General features: G+C 43.2%; 1 protein-coding gene across 1 annotated transcript in view; it reads left to right on the forward strand.

The window, feature by feature from the left end:
• The window catches only part of FSTL4 (follistatin like 4), a 458,716-nt gene that overhangs the window by 5,270 nt on the left and 438,887 nt on the right, over positions 1-14,559 (forward strand). Inside the window, exon 2 of the mRNA XM_086704139.1 lies at positions 13,733-13,893. The gene's annotated coding sequence lies outside the window, so the exon portion shown is untranslated. The remainder of the gene's footprint in view (positions 1-13,732; positions 13,894-14,559) is intronic.

Below are 14,559 nucleotides of genomic sequence, written 5' to 3' on the forward strand. Positions count from 1 at the left end.
GTTCAAGCAGGACAGAAAGGCAGGCCATGCTATTAACACCACCTGTGTGACAGCTAAGCCCACTTTCCTCCTGCCAGTAATACAGCTAAGGCCTGTGTTAACATTTCTGTTCTCAAGTGAGGAAAGCTGTTCTCTTGGCCCAATGGAAGGGTATTGGTGAAGGATATTGATATCTTTTTTTTTTTTCATTCACTTACTTATTTTGAGAGAGGTGGGGAGAGAGAACAAAAGAAAGAGAGAGAATCCCAAGCAAGCTCCACTGTCATGGAGACTGAACCCACGAACTGTGAGATCATGACCTGAGCAGAAACCAAGTCAGACGCTTAACCAACTGGGCCACGCAGGCGCCCCAAGGATATCAATATCTTTAAAAATATTTTTTTAATAGTTTAAGTCTCACAAGAATTTGTAAAACTAATGCATAGATCTCACATGCATCCTTCATGCAGCTTCTTCCAGTGATAATTATGCTACCATTCTGCAATGTCAAAACCAGAAAAATGGTATTGGCATTTATAACTCAGTTACAGACCTTCCCGGGATTTTACCGGCAATCCTGTATGTGTGTGTGTGTGCGTGTGTGTGTGTGTGTGTAGTTCTGTGATGTTTTATCACATGTGTAGATTGAATAACTTACCACAACCAGGCACAACACTGTTCCGCACACCAAAGAAGCTCTCACATTACCCCCTAGAAATCACATCCTTCCCCTAACCCTAACCCCTGGCAACCTCTGATCTGGTCTCTATCACCATAATTCTGTCACTTTGAGAGTGCTATGTCAGTGAAATCATAGGGTATGTAAGCCTTTGAGATTGCCTTTTTTTCCCTACTCGGCATAATGCCCATGGGTATCTTTTGCTTACATGTACTCATGATCATAAAGAATTGTCTGGTTTCATATTCTTGTTTTGCACAATGTGACAAGGCCGCCTCAGTGTGTACAGTTAAATAAATAAGCCATTGAGTTGAGAGTGGGAGAGTGCCTCGTGCCCCCACAGCCGGTACCTTGAGCATTGGTAGCATGAGCTGGGTGATCCCATGAGGCTCTCCTGGCTGGGCCTTGCAGGGCTCCCCTGGGCTCTGGGACAGTGAATGACATAACCCAAACTTCTGCCTCTCTCTACTGTCTCTGTCCTTTAAAATGGTAACGGTGTTCATGGCCCGAACATTTCAGTATTTTAAAAAGGCAGGCATAAAAATCAAGAGTAATTAAACTTGTCAACCTATACGTTTTTTTCAGGGAAGCATTTTAGCAGGGACAATGGGCTGTCATATTTCTAACTCCATGGTACATGCCTTCAAAGGGGGTCTGTATTCTAAAATTGTCTGATCTAGAGAAAAGTTGTACAAATTCAGTTTCTAACCTGACTTTGTTAAACTCAGAAGTGATTAGCCTTGGAGTAAAAATACACAAAACGATTTAGCAAATAATAATATCACTGCTGAGTGTTCCCAGTGTAGATGAAAAAGTAAGGTGTGTAAAAATTGAGGATTAGATAGAAAAGAGAAATGCTCATGTTTTAGGAATGTAAATAATTGTTTAGTGAGCTTATCTGTTTATAGCATTGCACTCTATGAAGAATTTGTTTTTCCCCACCTTTTGAGAAATCTGGCAAGTTTAATGGAATGCAAATTTTCTAAAGCAATCCTCAAAAAGTACATATTTCTTGGCTATAGATCAGCTAATGTGTTTCATAGGTGAATCAAAGTAAAAATCAAGGCATTTTATAGATATGATCAAACATATGTATATGATCAAACAAACAACATAGATTCTGGAGATACAATTATCTTTTAAATTCAACAAACATTTACTGAATGCCTACTTTGTGAAATGCCTGTCTGCTAGGCATCCAATAAATATTTGTTGAACAAATGAATGAACACACAAGGACAAGTTAATAAGAATGCGACTAGATATCTTGGATTTTTAAATGAGGCAAGCGATGGCAACTTCAGGATAACACAGGAGTCCTTAAAGAATGTGTTGTGATCCACATACTTAATCACAAAGTTATCTTTATGAACTAGAGCTTTTTGTATTTTGTTCAAACCAATTTTAAGAAAATGATTAGTAAGTAGTATGGGTTAGGTGTTCGGAATCCACTGGAAGCCACTTTGCATGCTTTCTCACCAGAGAAAACAGTGATGCTACCTCTTTTGTTGGTATGTCCAAGTTGGGCTTGAATAATAGTGCTAACTTCAGGGGTGTTCCCCAGGTCACAGTGACAGTAAAGGATGAAATCAGGGTTTGCATACAGGTGCTCGTCTCCAAAGCAGCATCTCATACCCTCCTCTACCATTCCTATTCTTTTCTGCTCCTGTTTGTTCAGTGACGCCAGTGTGGATTGCATTTGAGGTGGGCCTCAATGGATTTGCTGTAGCCCCTTGGAAACAATAATAGCTCCTTCTTTTCCATCAAAGATTTACCCCCTCAGACTCCTCCTTTTATCAGTCTAAATTAGTGAGTGCGATTGGGGATAAAGAAAATTAAGATCGCAAGCAGGTATGGAGGCAGGTGAAGCGGAGAAGTAGGAGGGCCTTGGGACCCAAGTGGTCACATTGACATCAGTTTGCCCTTACCCACTGACACAGCCTGGGGAGATGGGACAGGGTGGGGACCTTGTGAATTTTGGGTTTGTGTACTGAGAAAATGGGCTGTTGCAAGTGGCTCTATGCCAATGCAAGTCCTGTGCCCTTGACCACACCTTGACGCACAGGATGCAGAAGACCAGTGGCCAGCAGCATGGCAGCAGTGAAGGCCAGCCTCTGCTCTTGGCACCCACTGGCAAAGGAGTTCAGTCCTTTCAACCTCAGCTTAGACATCACTTCATATGGAAGGATTTGCCTTGCTGGATATTCCTGAGGTGCTCTGTCTTCCCCTGCTCTCTTGTCATTACTTTTTAAACCATCTATGTTGACTGTGAGTTCTAGGAGGGCAAGGAGACCATCTGCTTGTTCACAGCTTTGTATTCAAGCATAAAAGAGGGCCTAGGGGCACCTCGGTGTCTCAGTGTGTTAAACCTCTGACTCTTGGTTCCAGCTCAGGTCATGATCTCACAGTTTGTGAGTTTGAGTCCCATATCAGTCTCTGCGCTGACAGTGTGGAGCCTGCTTGGGATTCTCTCCCTTTCCCTCTCTCTGCCCCTCCTGCATTCTGTCTCTCTCAAAATAAATAAGTAAACTTAAAACAAAAAAGAGGGCCTAGAACAGTGTAACTTCTTAGTTAATAATCATGAAATAAGCTGTAATGTTTTCCCAAGCAAGGGAAGAAATAAATGTTCTGGAGACATTTCATTTACAAGGAGCAAATGAAACCTGGAGCTTCTCTTGCTCTCTCAATTTGAACATATTGGGTATGTAGGACTCCTGGCTTTATTCCCTCAGACCCTCATTCTTTTTATGGATTTTATCTGTTTTTCTCTCTCTCTCTTTTTTTTTTCCCTGTTCCTTGCTAACCTCTTGCTCCTTCATTTATTCCCTTCCTTTTACCCTTCCATCTCTCCATGTCTTTGGTTTGATTTTGTCTATTTCTCTGAAATTCTTTTTCTGGAGTATAAACATACATACTGATAGCTTAAGAAATTGATAAGGGATGAAGCTATTGTTCTTAACAACTTAGGAACAACTACTAGGACAATAAAAACAAAATGTATAATTTTCACACCAGCTGAAGAAAATTACATCCACCCAGCAGAATATACACAAAGTAAAGGAGAAAAAAAGCAGGTATGTAAAATTGGAAGCATAAAAAAGGCAGAAATAAATATTATAATATTGTAATAAATATAATATAGTCAAAATTATAATAAATGTAAATAGTTAAAACTTATTAACCAAAGTATGGACTCTCTAATTGAGTTAAAAAGATAAAATCAAGCAATATATTGCTATAAGATAGATAAAACCAAAAATATACAGAAAGGATAGAAAAATTTACCCAAAATAAGTCCAGATAAAGATTATAATATCAAAGTAATAATTTAAGACATTAGATATTACAAGGGGAAAAATAAAGGTGTTATATATTGATAAAACAAATAATATATCAAAAAATATAGTGAACATGAACATATATGTCCTATACAGTATAAAGTCAAAAAACATAAAGCAACAACTGATAGATCTAGGATGAGAATAAATCAAAAGCATAGTTGAAGATTTTAAATACATCCTCTCCAATGATAGTAGTTGAAGCATATAGAAATAGGCAAAGATAGATGATCATAGTTTATCTGTCCCAGTCTATCCCCAAGAAAAAAAGTACTTTCCTATATACATGGAACAGACACAGATTACATCCTAGTCTACTTTAGTAAATGTAAAGGAATCAACATCATATACACAACACAATGTTCCTGACAATGATGTAACTAAATTGAAAAAGTCCTGTATCTCTAGACATAGGAAAAATACTGCCAAATATCGTTGGGGTATAAAAGTAATCAAAGAGAAACTATTAAATACTTAGAGGTGAATGGCAGTGAAAACACCACACATCATATTTTGTGGGTCATATTCAAATTTACTCGGAAGTAAATTTATACCTTTAAATACTGCAGATATTAGGAAAGAATACAAAAACAGAATAGGGCTTTCAACTTAGCACATTCAAGAGAGAAACAAGGTAAAACCAAATAAACAAGAAGGAAGGACCTAAATAAGAATGCAGGCAGAAATAAATAAATGTAGAGAACAAAAACAAATGGGAAATGAGCAAAACTCAAAGTGTTCTTTAGGAAGACTAATGAAATAGATAAGCCTCTGGCAAGACTGGTAGGAGAGGGAGAGGAGGAAGAAAATGTGAATAAACAAAATATAAGTGAAAGAATGTGTGTACAGCTATGTGCTAATAAATTGGATGCTCTGATGAGCTACATAATATTGCAGAAAAATGTAAAAATGCTAAAAGTGGCCTGAGATCTTAGAAGTGTAACCCTTGAAGAAACTGAAGTGGAATCTTCATCACCCTTTCCAAAAAAAGCCCCAGCTCCCAATAGTTTTACAGCTATGTTCAGTCTTTCAAGGAAGAGATAATCCCAAACTTACAAAGTTGCTATAAAAAAAATAGGAATAGAGAGAAAACTGTTCACATAATTTTATCCGATTATTGTGACCTTGATTCCAAAACTGGATGAAAGCAATTCAGGAAAAAGAAATTATGGGCCAATTGCACTATAAACATAGGTGTGAAAATCCTAAATATGTGAGCTAATTAGAGGTAATGGTTTAAATTGAATTTATCCAAGGAATTCTAGAAAGTTAAAGCTTTAGAAAATCTATTAATGTGATTTAATGTATTAATGGAATAAAGGAGAAAAATCGTGTCACTTTAGTAGACGCATGGGAAGCATTTGAGAAAGTTCAACATCTCTTCATGAAAAAAAAATAACATCATCTGAGAAAATCTGAATAAAAGGAAAATTTCCAATCTTAAAGGCTATCTACTAAAAACTTATTATTTTTTTAATGTATTTCTTACATCATAGTTTGTGAAGGAGGAGTTTGAGGCAGCCCAAGAGTGTTGCTTTAGGAGAATGGATAAGAAAATGTAGTCTATACATTTATTTCTTAAAAAAACCCACTACACAATAATTGGTAAAAATAAACCAGGTTTATATGTGGTCATGCAAATAGAGCTTAGCACAGTGTTGAGGAAAGGAGAAGGAAGTAACATTTTGAATTATCACAACAAACATATATAAAAAAACATTATATAGTTTTGTTGGATATCCCCATGTCTAGTGGCATTAATGAATATGTTAGAGATTGTACCTACGCACAGGGCAGAAGAGATATGGAAATACGAGGCGAGGGGAGAGGATCAAAAAATAAAACCAGAAACGAGTCTGCACAGCGAAGCGTGTGAACTGTATGATTGAACTGAACTGTGTGACTCATTCAACTTTGTGCACTCAGGACCAGAAGAAAATATTTAAAACTCCTGTCTATTCATTGAAGGTGGTAACCTGGGTACACCCCAGTATCTCCTTGGGGCTAACTTTTCTCCTGACCACCTGGGCTCAGAGTTTCCTATCTTGCTACGTTCCAGCTGCCCACAGTGTTTCTGCATCCACCGTCCTCTTCCAGGCCGGGCCAGCCCTTCAGGCCACATACATGCCAGACCCTGCCCAAGGTGTCCAGGAAGGGCTCTCCTGGAGGCCTGGAGCAGTGGAGAGGCAAAGGAAGGTGGGTGGTCACAACATTGAGACAACCAAACTCCCCATTGAGCTCCAGACTCGTGTGGCCAGCAGTCCAGTGACAGACATCTCAAAAATTTTTATTATTTTTTTAACGTTTTTATTTTTGAGACTGAGGGAGGGAGGGAGGGAGGGAAAGAGAGAGAGAGAGAGAGAGAGGGCCAGCCAGCCCGGGAGGGGCAGAAAAAGAGGGAGGCACAGAATCTGAAGCAGGCTCCAGGCTCTGAGTTGTCAGCACAGAGCCCGACACGGGCCTTGAACTCACGGACCGCGAGATCATGACCTAAGGGAAGTTGGACGCTTAACCGACTGAGCCACCCAGGCGCCCCAGATGCTTCAAATATTAAATGTCCAAAAGTGACTTCTGGGTTCTCCACCTGCTGCTCTGCACTTGTGACTCCCCTAACCCTTCCATCTCAATAAATGACTCTTCTCTTTCACTCAGACCCCACGATCATGCCATCATTAATTCTTATCAAGTGTAAATTCACTCTATAGCCCAAATCCAACCACAATTAAAACGCCACCCTGTGAGAGTATATTGCTAAGTGAAATAAGTCAGAGAGAGACAAATACCATATGATTTCACTCATATGTGGAATTTAAGAAACAAAACAAGTGAGCAAAGGGAAAAAAGAGAGACAAACTAGAGAACAAACTGATGGTTACCAGAGGGGTGGGGGATGGTTGAAACAGGGGATAGAGATGAAGGAGGGCACGTGCTGAGATGAGCGCTGGGTGTGGTATGTAAGTTTTGAATCACTATATTGCACACCTGAAACTAATACAACACTGTATGTTAACCATACTAGAATTAAAAAAAAAAAACAGTATGGCGCACACACACACACACACACAAATATGCCACCCTAGTCCAAGCCAACTTGTCTGTCATCTGAACTGTCATGGCCTCCTAACTGGTCTCCCTTCTTTTGTTCTTGTGCCCTCTATTTTCCACCCAGTGACCAGAATGATCTTTTAAAGACATAAACTTACTCTCTTGCATGGAAACTTCCATGGCATCCCCATCATATTTGGATTAAAATGCCAGCTCCTTTTCACGACCTATGCGGCCCTATGTGGTCTAGCCAATGGCATCCCCTCTGGCTGCTATTCCCACCACACAGTCCGGATGAGTTCTCTCCATGGCTTTGCTGCTTGCACACACCAAGTCTGCTCTTGCCCGGCGGCCTTCGCACAGGCGTCCCCTCTCCCTGGAATGCTCTCGCAGCTGCCATTGGTGCCTTCACCACATCCCCTTGGGCTTCCACACTTCTGTGCACACAGCCTGACTTCAACCTGCCAGCAGCTGCCTTTCATTACCTGGGCAGTTTCTCTCAGAACAGGTTTCTCCTCTGCTTGTGCAAATGGCGAGTCAGATGTGCCAGAGAATGAATTCCCCCATGAAAGCAGTCCTCCACCAATGACAGGGGAGTTGGTGTATGAATACTGTACCTCTGGCAGCCCTTTGGGTGGAAGGAGATTTGGAGGCATGTGTTTTACACTGGATCCCAGAGGCCCCAGCAGGATGAGGTTCCATCTACCCACAGGGCTAACTGACTTGATGACGCACCCATGCGAAGCTCTGTTTCACTTTCCTACCCGCCCCCCCACCAGGGCTTCCCGTAACCGCCTCTTTTTAAGAAAAAAAATTTTTTTTAATGTTTATTTATTTTTGAGACAGAGACACAGCATGAACGGGGAGGGTCAGAGAGAGGGAGACACAGAATCCGAAGCAGGCTACAGGCTCCGAGCTGTCAGCACAGAGCCCGACGTGGGGCTCGAACTCATAGACTATGAGATCATGACCTGAGCCGAAGTCGGATGCTTGACCGACTGAGCCATCCTGGTGCCCCTGGAACTACCTCTTAAACTGTCTGCCCATGAATCTTTGTTTCAGTTCTGCTTCTGGGAGAACCCAGACCAACTCCAACAGGTCTCCTAGAGAAGCGACATCACACAGTGGTTAGAAGAGTGGATCCTGGGATCAGATTGCCGGGGCTTAAAAGCCTGGCCCTTCTGCTTACTCACTTGGTGAACTTGGGCTCTTGTGCTCTATTTTCTCATCTGTCAAATTAGAAGTGATCAGAGCTATTTCAGTTGGGGTGTTCAGGGGTTACAAGATACCATTTATTGAGTGTTTACTACATGCCAGGCTATGTTCTACGTGAAACACGCTGATTAATGCTTTTGATCCTCATAGCAACACATTGCTATCTGATACTATATTCCATTCACTTTGTTCACTCTTTGGTGACTGTCTCCCTCAATAGGGCCCTGAGTCCACAAGCATAGGGACTCACTGTGTAGCTGACCACTTTATGCCTAGCTCCTAGTACACTTGCTCACAGCAGACACTCAAGGCACATTTGTGCAGTAAGTGACTCTTAATCAACACCATTCTTAAAAGGACCTTGAAGGGTCCCCCACTGTGTACCCCTCACTGGACAACAAGATGGCATGGTTTGAAAATTGGTTTTAAAAGCATCATGTGCTGTGAGTAGGGGTGGGCCTTGTGGGCTTGACTTCGGCTGTATGTGTGGAGACAGGAGTCCTGTTGGAGGCTCAGCCTTAGTCTAAGTCAGATTAGAGGTGAAGATATAGGAAATGCTGATTCCTGAACACAGGTAGCAGTTGTTGGGAGGAAGGGGTGGGCCTGATAGGTGAGGGAGGAAAGAAGGGAGATTCTGGGGTCTGAAGCCTGCTTCCAGACTACATGTAGATCCATAACAAACATAGGAGGAAACGGATGTGGGGAAGAGATGCTGAATCTAGTTGGAACTGTGTTGGCTTTGAAGTCTGTGGGTCACCTGGTGAGGGCAGAAATACGGTGTGCAGCTTAAGACTGAGGTGACATGTGGAGATGTAAATTTGTGGGTCTGTTATGGCATGGAAGAAGTTGAAGCAATGGAAGGGAGTGGGATCACCATGTGTCCAGAGAGAAGCCTTCTGGACTTCTCCCTCTGGAGAGAACACCAGACGGTTCTTTCTGAAGATCTAGATGGGGCCAGGGCAGCCCTGAGGCCTGTGTACCCCCTGGGAAGGGCCTGAGCCCTGCCTTCTCTGTGCCTTCCTTTGCACTAGTCCTAGGAACTCTGCCTCAAGGTGTTTTCCATTTTTCTCTTCTTTTCTGTCCTTTGCCTGGAATCCCCATGGCTCTGCACTCAGCTCTGGGAGGCCTGCAGGGCAGGTTAGGGGAAATCCCTTTCATAGGACCAGCCCCATCCGCACAGGTCCAGAGGAAAGAGAGCAAGAAGACTTCACTCAGAAGCACCAACCTTGGAAAACCTCTGGGGATATAGGCTGTGACCATTGGTGACCCAGAGCAGTCCAGAGACAGGTAGAATCACTGGCCAGGGCGCCAGTGCATGAGGACTGTCCCCAGGGGTTGGGGGGTGGTGGTGGTGGTTCAGGATATGAGCGCTGAAGTCTGGCCACCTTGACTTCGAATCTCTATTTTGTAGCCTGGTGTCTTATGGTAGGTAACTTCTTTGAGCCTCCCAATTCTAGTATGTAAAAAAAGCAAAAGAATTGTACTCCAGAGGGCTGTCGTGAGGATTAAATAAGGTAAGTGCCCTAAAGGATTCACTATGTTGTAAGCCTCAGTCACTGGTGGCTGCTATGATTATCAAGCGCACCGTTTACTCAAAGGGAAAGAGAGCCTAGAGTTAGGAACAGGCTGGGGAAGGCCACTTGGCCTGGGAGAGGCAGAGCAGTGGGGGCTGTTAGGAATTGACTGTTTGCCTAGAAACGAGTCAGTTGAGCTCCCCCGCCCCCCACCCCAACCTTCTTCCTGCCCAGGCAAGACTCTTTTTCCCAAGTGCAGAAGCAGAAGAGGAGAGGTTGAATGAGCACGTGAATGAAGGCATGAAGGAGTAAACAAGAAATAATGAGCCTTCGGTTATGGCCTATCAGCACTGACCTTTCTTCGATTTCACACCGCTGCTGAGTGTGGGGGTCGCATCTGAAATGAGGTCTGGGGAGGTCTCTCATCAGTTGCATGTGTGTGCGTGGGTGTGCATGTACGTCCTGGTGCCTGTTGAGATTAACATGGGAATAAATCACAAATGTTTAATCTTCTTGGTCCCTTGACAGGCCAGTTAAGCAGAAGTTATCAAAGACATAATTTAACTTGCGCTTCTTTTTCACTTTCCATCCATCTTAGCGCAGACAGTGGGGGACTGTAAAGTGTCTCATGAATTAGTAAAGAGACATCAACGTATTCAGCCTTTACTGCTGTATCGACTTCATTTTAGGATTTGACCACAATAAACAACGAAGAACTCATTTCCTGCCCAAGATGCAGAACAGTTAATCCTCAGCAGGAGAGAGAAGATTCTAGGCAGGGGCCTGAGTTGGAGCAGGGAGGGATCCTTTCCTGAGAAAGAGAGTTTCCCAGGCCGGTGTTCAAACAGGGGTGTGGGCTTATAACCCAAAGAGTTTGGGTTTCTGTGGAGACTTCCAACTTGGCCGGGTTGCCTTGCTGTGTGAGCTTCCCCTCAGAAAGTCTGTCTACTGAACAGACAGGGTCACAGGGACGAAACACTGTGTGATCTATAGAAGTCTGTGAGTCAGGATGATGAGATGTTTGAACTGGAGGGGGTTTTAGAATTCCTGTCACTCCCTTCACCTTAGTTTCCCACCCACAGAAGGAGGAGGCTGAGCTCCATCACTGCTAAAGGCCCTTTTGCACTAACAACCCACGCCTTGACTCAGCCCTCATGTGCTTGGGGGTATGACCGTGCATGTGTGTGGGGGTGTCTTGTTTTGGGTAAAGCCTAAGGCAGTATTACTTGACACAGGGAGTGAGCATGTATGTACAGGGTAATTTCTGGATATATGAGCCCACTCCAGGCATGGACTGTGGATAATTTTATAATCAGAATGAAACACCTAAAAGATGAGATGTGGGCAAGGTGCCCGTTCTTGCCATGATAGGTGGGGGCACGTCTTCTTCTTTTTTAATTTTTTTAACATTTTTATTTATTTTTGAGACAGGGAGAGACAGACCATGAACAGGGGAGGGTCAGAGAGGGGGAGACACAGAATCTGAAACAGGCTCCAGGCTCTGAGCTGTCAGCACAGAGCCCGACGCGGGGCTCGAACTCACGGACCGCGAGATCATGACCTGAGCCGAAGTCGGCCGCTTAACCGACTGAGCCACCCAGGCGCCCCTGTGGGCACGTCTTCTAATTGGTCGTGTCTTTGTCACATTTGAGTTTATCTAATATATTGATTGGAATACAGTCTGAATATCAGTGTTAAATAGCAGGAGTGGGGATTTTTGTTTCTAATTTTTAAAAGTAAGTGCTGAGTTCCTTTCTGTGGCCTACAATGTTAGTGCCTAGCAAACCCTTTGAGGCCAGAGGACATGAGGCTAATGAGAATCCTGTGACTCAGGAGGCAACCGTGCTTAGCTTCTTCCTTAGAATTGTACTGGGAGGGGGGCACCTTGGTGACTCAGTCGATTAAGCATCCGACTTTGGCTCAGGTCATGATCTCATGGTTCGTGGGTTCAAGCCCTGCGTCAGGCTCTGTGCTGACAGCTCAGAGCCCGGAGCCTGCTTTGCATTCTCTGTCTCCCTTTCTCTCTGCCCCTCCCCCAGTCATATTCTGTCTCTCTCTCTCTCTCAAAAATAAACATTAAAAAAAAAAAAGGAAAAAAGAACCACTTTTTTTTTTAAAAAAGAATTGTACTGGATATACCATATGTGGTAGATCAGTGCCTACTTTATTGAGTCGATATGTGATCCTTCTTTTGGAGGGATGGGGGGAGGGTGTTAGCCCAGAAAGGAATTGATCACCTTGGAAAAGTTGGGTCCTGACAATGTTTTGCCCAGAAGTGGGGACCACCAATTATTAAACCACACAGCAACTCCCTAGGGCTACTGAATTACATGGGAATGTTTGCCCTGGCACTCCTTGGCCCCCAAGTTTTTCAATTCTTATTTCTTCTTTTTTAATTTCTACTTACCATCTCCTTTACTCTCTTGCTTTTAGCTGCCACTCATTGGCATGTACCCGGTTCTAGAATTACCCCTCATTCCTTCATGGCTACTGCTGCCTATTTCTTATGAATTGGAAAATCAGATTATCAAGAATATTAGAATTGGGTATGGCCTTAAAATAAGAGATTAAATAAACACTAAAGAGGGCAGAATGAGGCTAGAGTAAATGGATTTCAGGATTTCTGAAGAGAAATGTGCATAAAAGTTTGGCCTTTGGCACAAGTATGTGCATGTATGTTTGCCTCTTCTTGGTTCTTAGCTTTGTGCTATAACCTAGAAAGGAATAAAGAAATGACCTATGGATGTAGGAGGTGATTTTTCAGAAAGCTTCTCCAGAAAGACCACCATCTAGGATTTCAACATAAGCCTTCACTTGTCTTATAGGTCCTGTGTGTTCTTGGTTATCACAGGTTTCTTTATCTCTGCTCCCTGGAAGGTAAATAAGTAGTTGAGGAATGTTTAGACCAGTGGACATTCTACCCTTTACTGGGGTCACTTTCTCAGAATACTTATGGGGTGAGGGATGTTGGGAGTGGTAGTCAACCTACAGAACTCAACATACTGAGGTGGCATGGTCATAAAACATAGACTGTTCGGTAAGTAGCAGATTGTTCAGGTATTCAGGATCTGTTTCTCAAACACTGTCTCCCCCATACCTTCTCATGGTGCCTTCACCAAAGTTAAGCCCATGGTGAGCAGATGGTAGAGCCACCTGGGTGGGGTATAGATGTGAACAAATTAGATCCCACTCAGTGGAAGCCTCCAATTACAGGAGACTCTTGATGCCACATGAGCTACAGGACAAGCATCTCCTTTAGAAGACCCCCTTCCCTGCTTCTGCAGGTTTTCTCTGTGCATTGTTGTGTAATGGTGTGTGTGGTGTTGGGGGTTAGATCTAGGTGGCCAGTGGTTCCAGTACCCCGTTCGTAGGAGGCGAAGTACTTTTCCTTGGGTCCCTAAAACAACTGAAATTGGGTTAGGTTTCCATATCTGGAAAGACTTTATTGACATGGTAAAGGATGTAGGAGGACATTTCCAGATTCCTCTCTGTGCTATTGTCTTCCTCACCATGTCCATCTTCTCATCTCAGTAAATGGTACTGCATCCACCTGGTTACTCAATATCTTGGCATCGTCATTCACTAATGTCTTTCTCTCATACACCACATCCATCGATTCTCCACAGTTCTATCTCCCAAATGTGTTCAGTCCATCTTTTTCTCTCCATCTCTGAAGGGCCACCGTAGCCCATCTTCATTGCTTATCTAGAAGACCGCAGTGGTCTATTAACTGGCTACCCTGGTCTTCCTAGATCCCCCTCCAAGCTATTTCTCACTGATAACAGATGGGATTGATATAGAACCTTAAATTGTCTCACAGCTTTCCAGCCTCAACCACCAGATGCCTTTTCACCACAGAATAAAATGCCAAGACCTTACTATGGCCCCTAAGTCTGTGTGTCCTGGCCCTCCTTACCCCTCTGACCTCATTCCAGTGACACTTGACTTCTTTGTTTTTCTAGAACATGCGAGTCTGTTCCCCACCTCTGGGCCGTTCGTTTGTCTCCTCTGCCTGGACACTCTTCCCTGAGAGCTTACTTTGTCTGGCTACCTCTCATCCTTCAAGTCTAAGCTCAAAGGTCACCTCTCAAAGATGCTTGCCCTGACCACCAATCTAAATAAGGTACTGTACATGTTCCTCTAAGTACATGACTGAATACATTACAGTTTGTAATGATTTCTCCTTGTTTAGTTTTTCATTACCTGTTTGTTCCCCTAGACTATATAGTCGAAGTATAGGGACTATGTATGTGCTGATTACTGCTGCATCCTCAGAACCTAGTGTATGAGTTTCCTAGAGCTGCCATGACAAAGTACTGTAAACTGGGTGGCTTAAAACAGCAGGAATTTGTCTTCACACAGCTCTGAAGATCTTACATCCAAAATCAAGATGTCAGCAGGGCCATGCTCCCTTCCAGGGCTCTAGTGAGGATCCTTCCTTGCCTCATCCAGCTTCTGGTGACTCCAGGCACTCATTGGCTTGTACCTGTATCCAGGCTCCGCCCCCACGGTCACATTACTTTCCCCTCTTCTTTCTGTCAAATCTCCCCTGTCCCTCACTCTTTTACAGACACTTATTATTGTATTTAAAACCCACCCGGATTATTCAGGATAAACTCCTCCTCTCAAAATTGTTAGTCACCTCTTTTGCCTTTTAAGGTCATATTGACAAGTTTTGGGGATTTGAACGTGGAGTTATCTTTTCATGGGCCGCAAGTCAGCTCACTGTACCTAGTGAAGTGCCTGGTACCTGGTAGGTGCTCCAAAAAATGTTGAATGAATGAATAAA

This window comes from Puma concolor, chromosome A1 (genome assembly GCF_028749965.1).
Source record: "Puma concolor isolate L17-30 chromosome A1, mPumCon1.1.hap2, whole genome shotgun sequence".
NCBI lineage: Eukaryota > Metazoa > Chordata > Mammalia > Carnivora > Felidae > Puma > Puma concolor.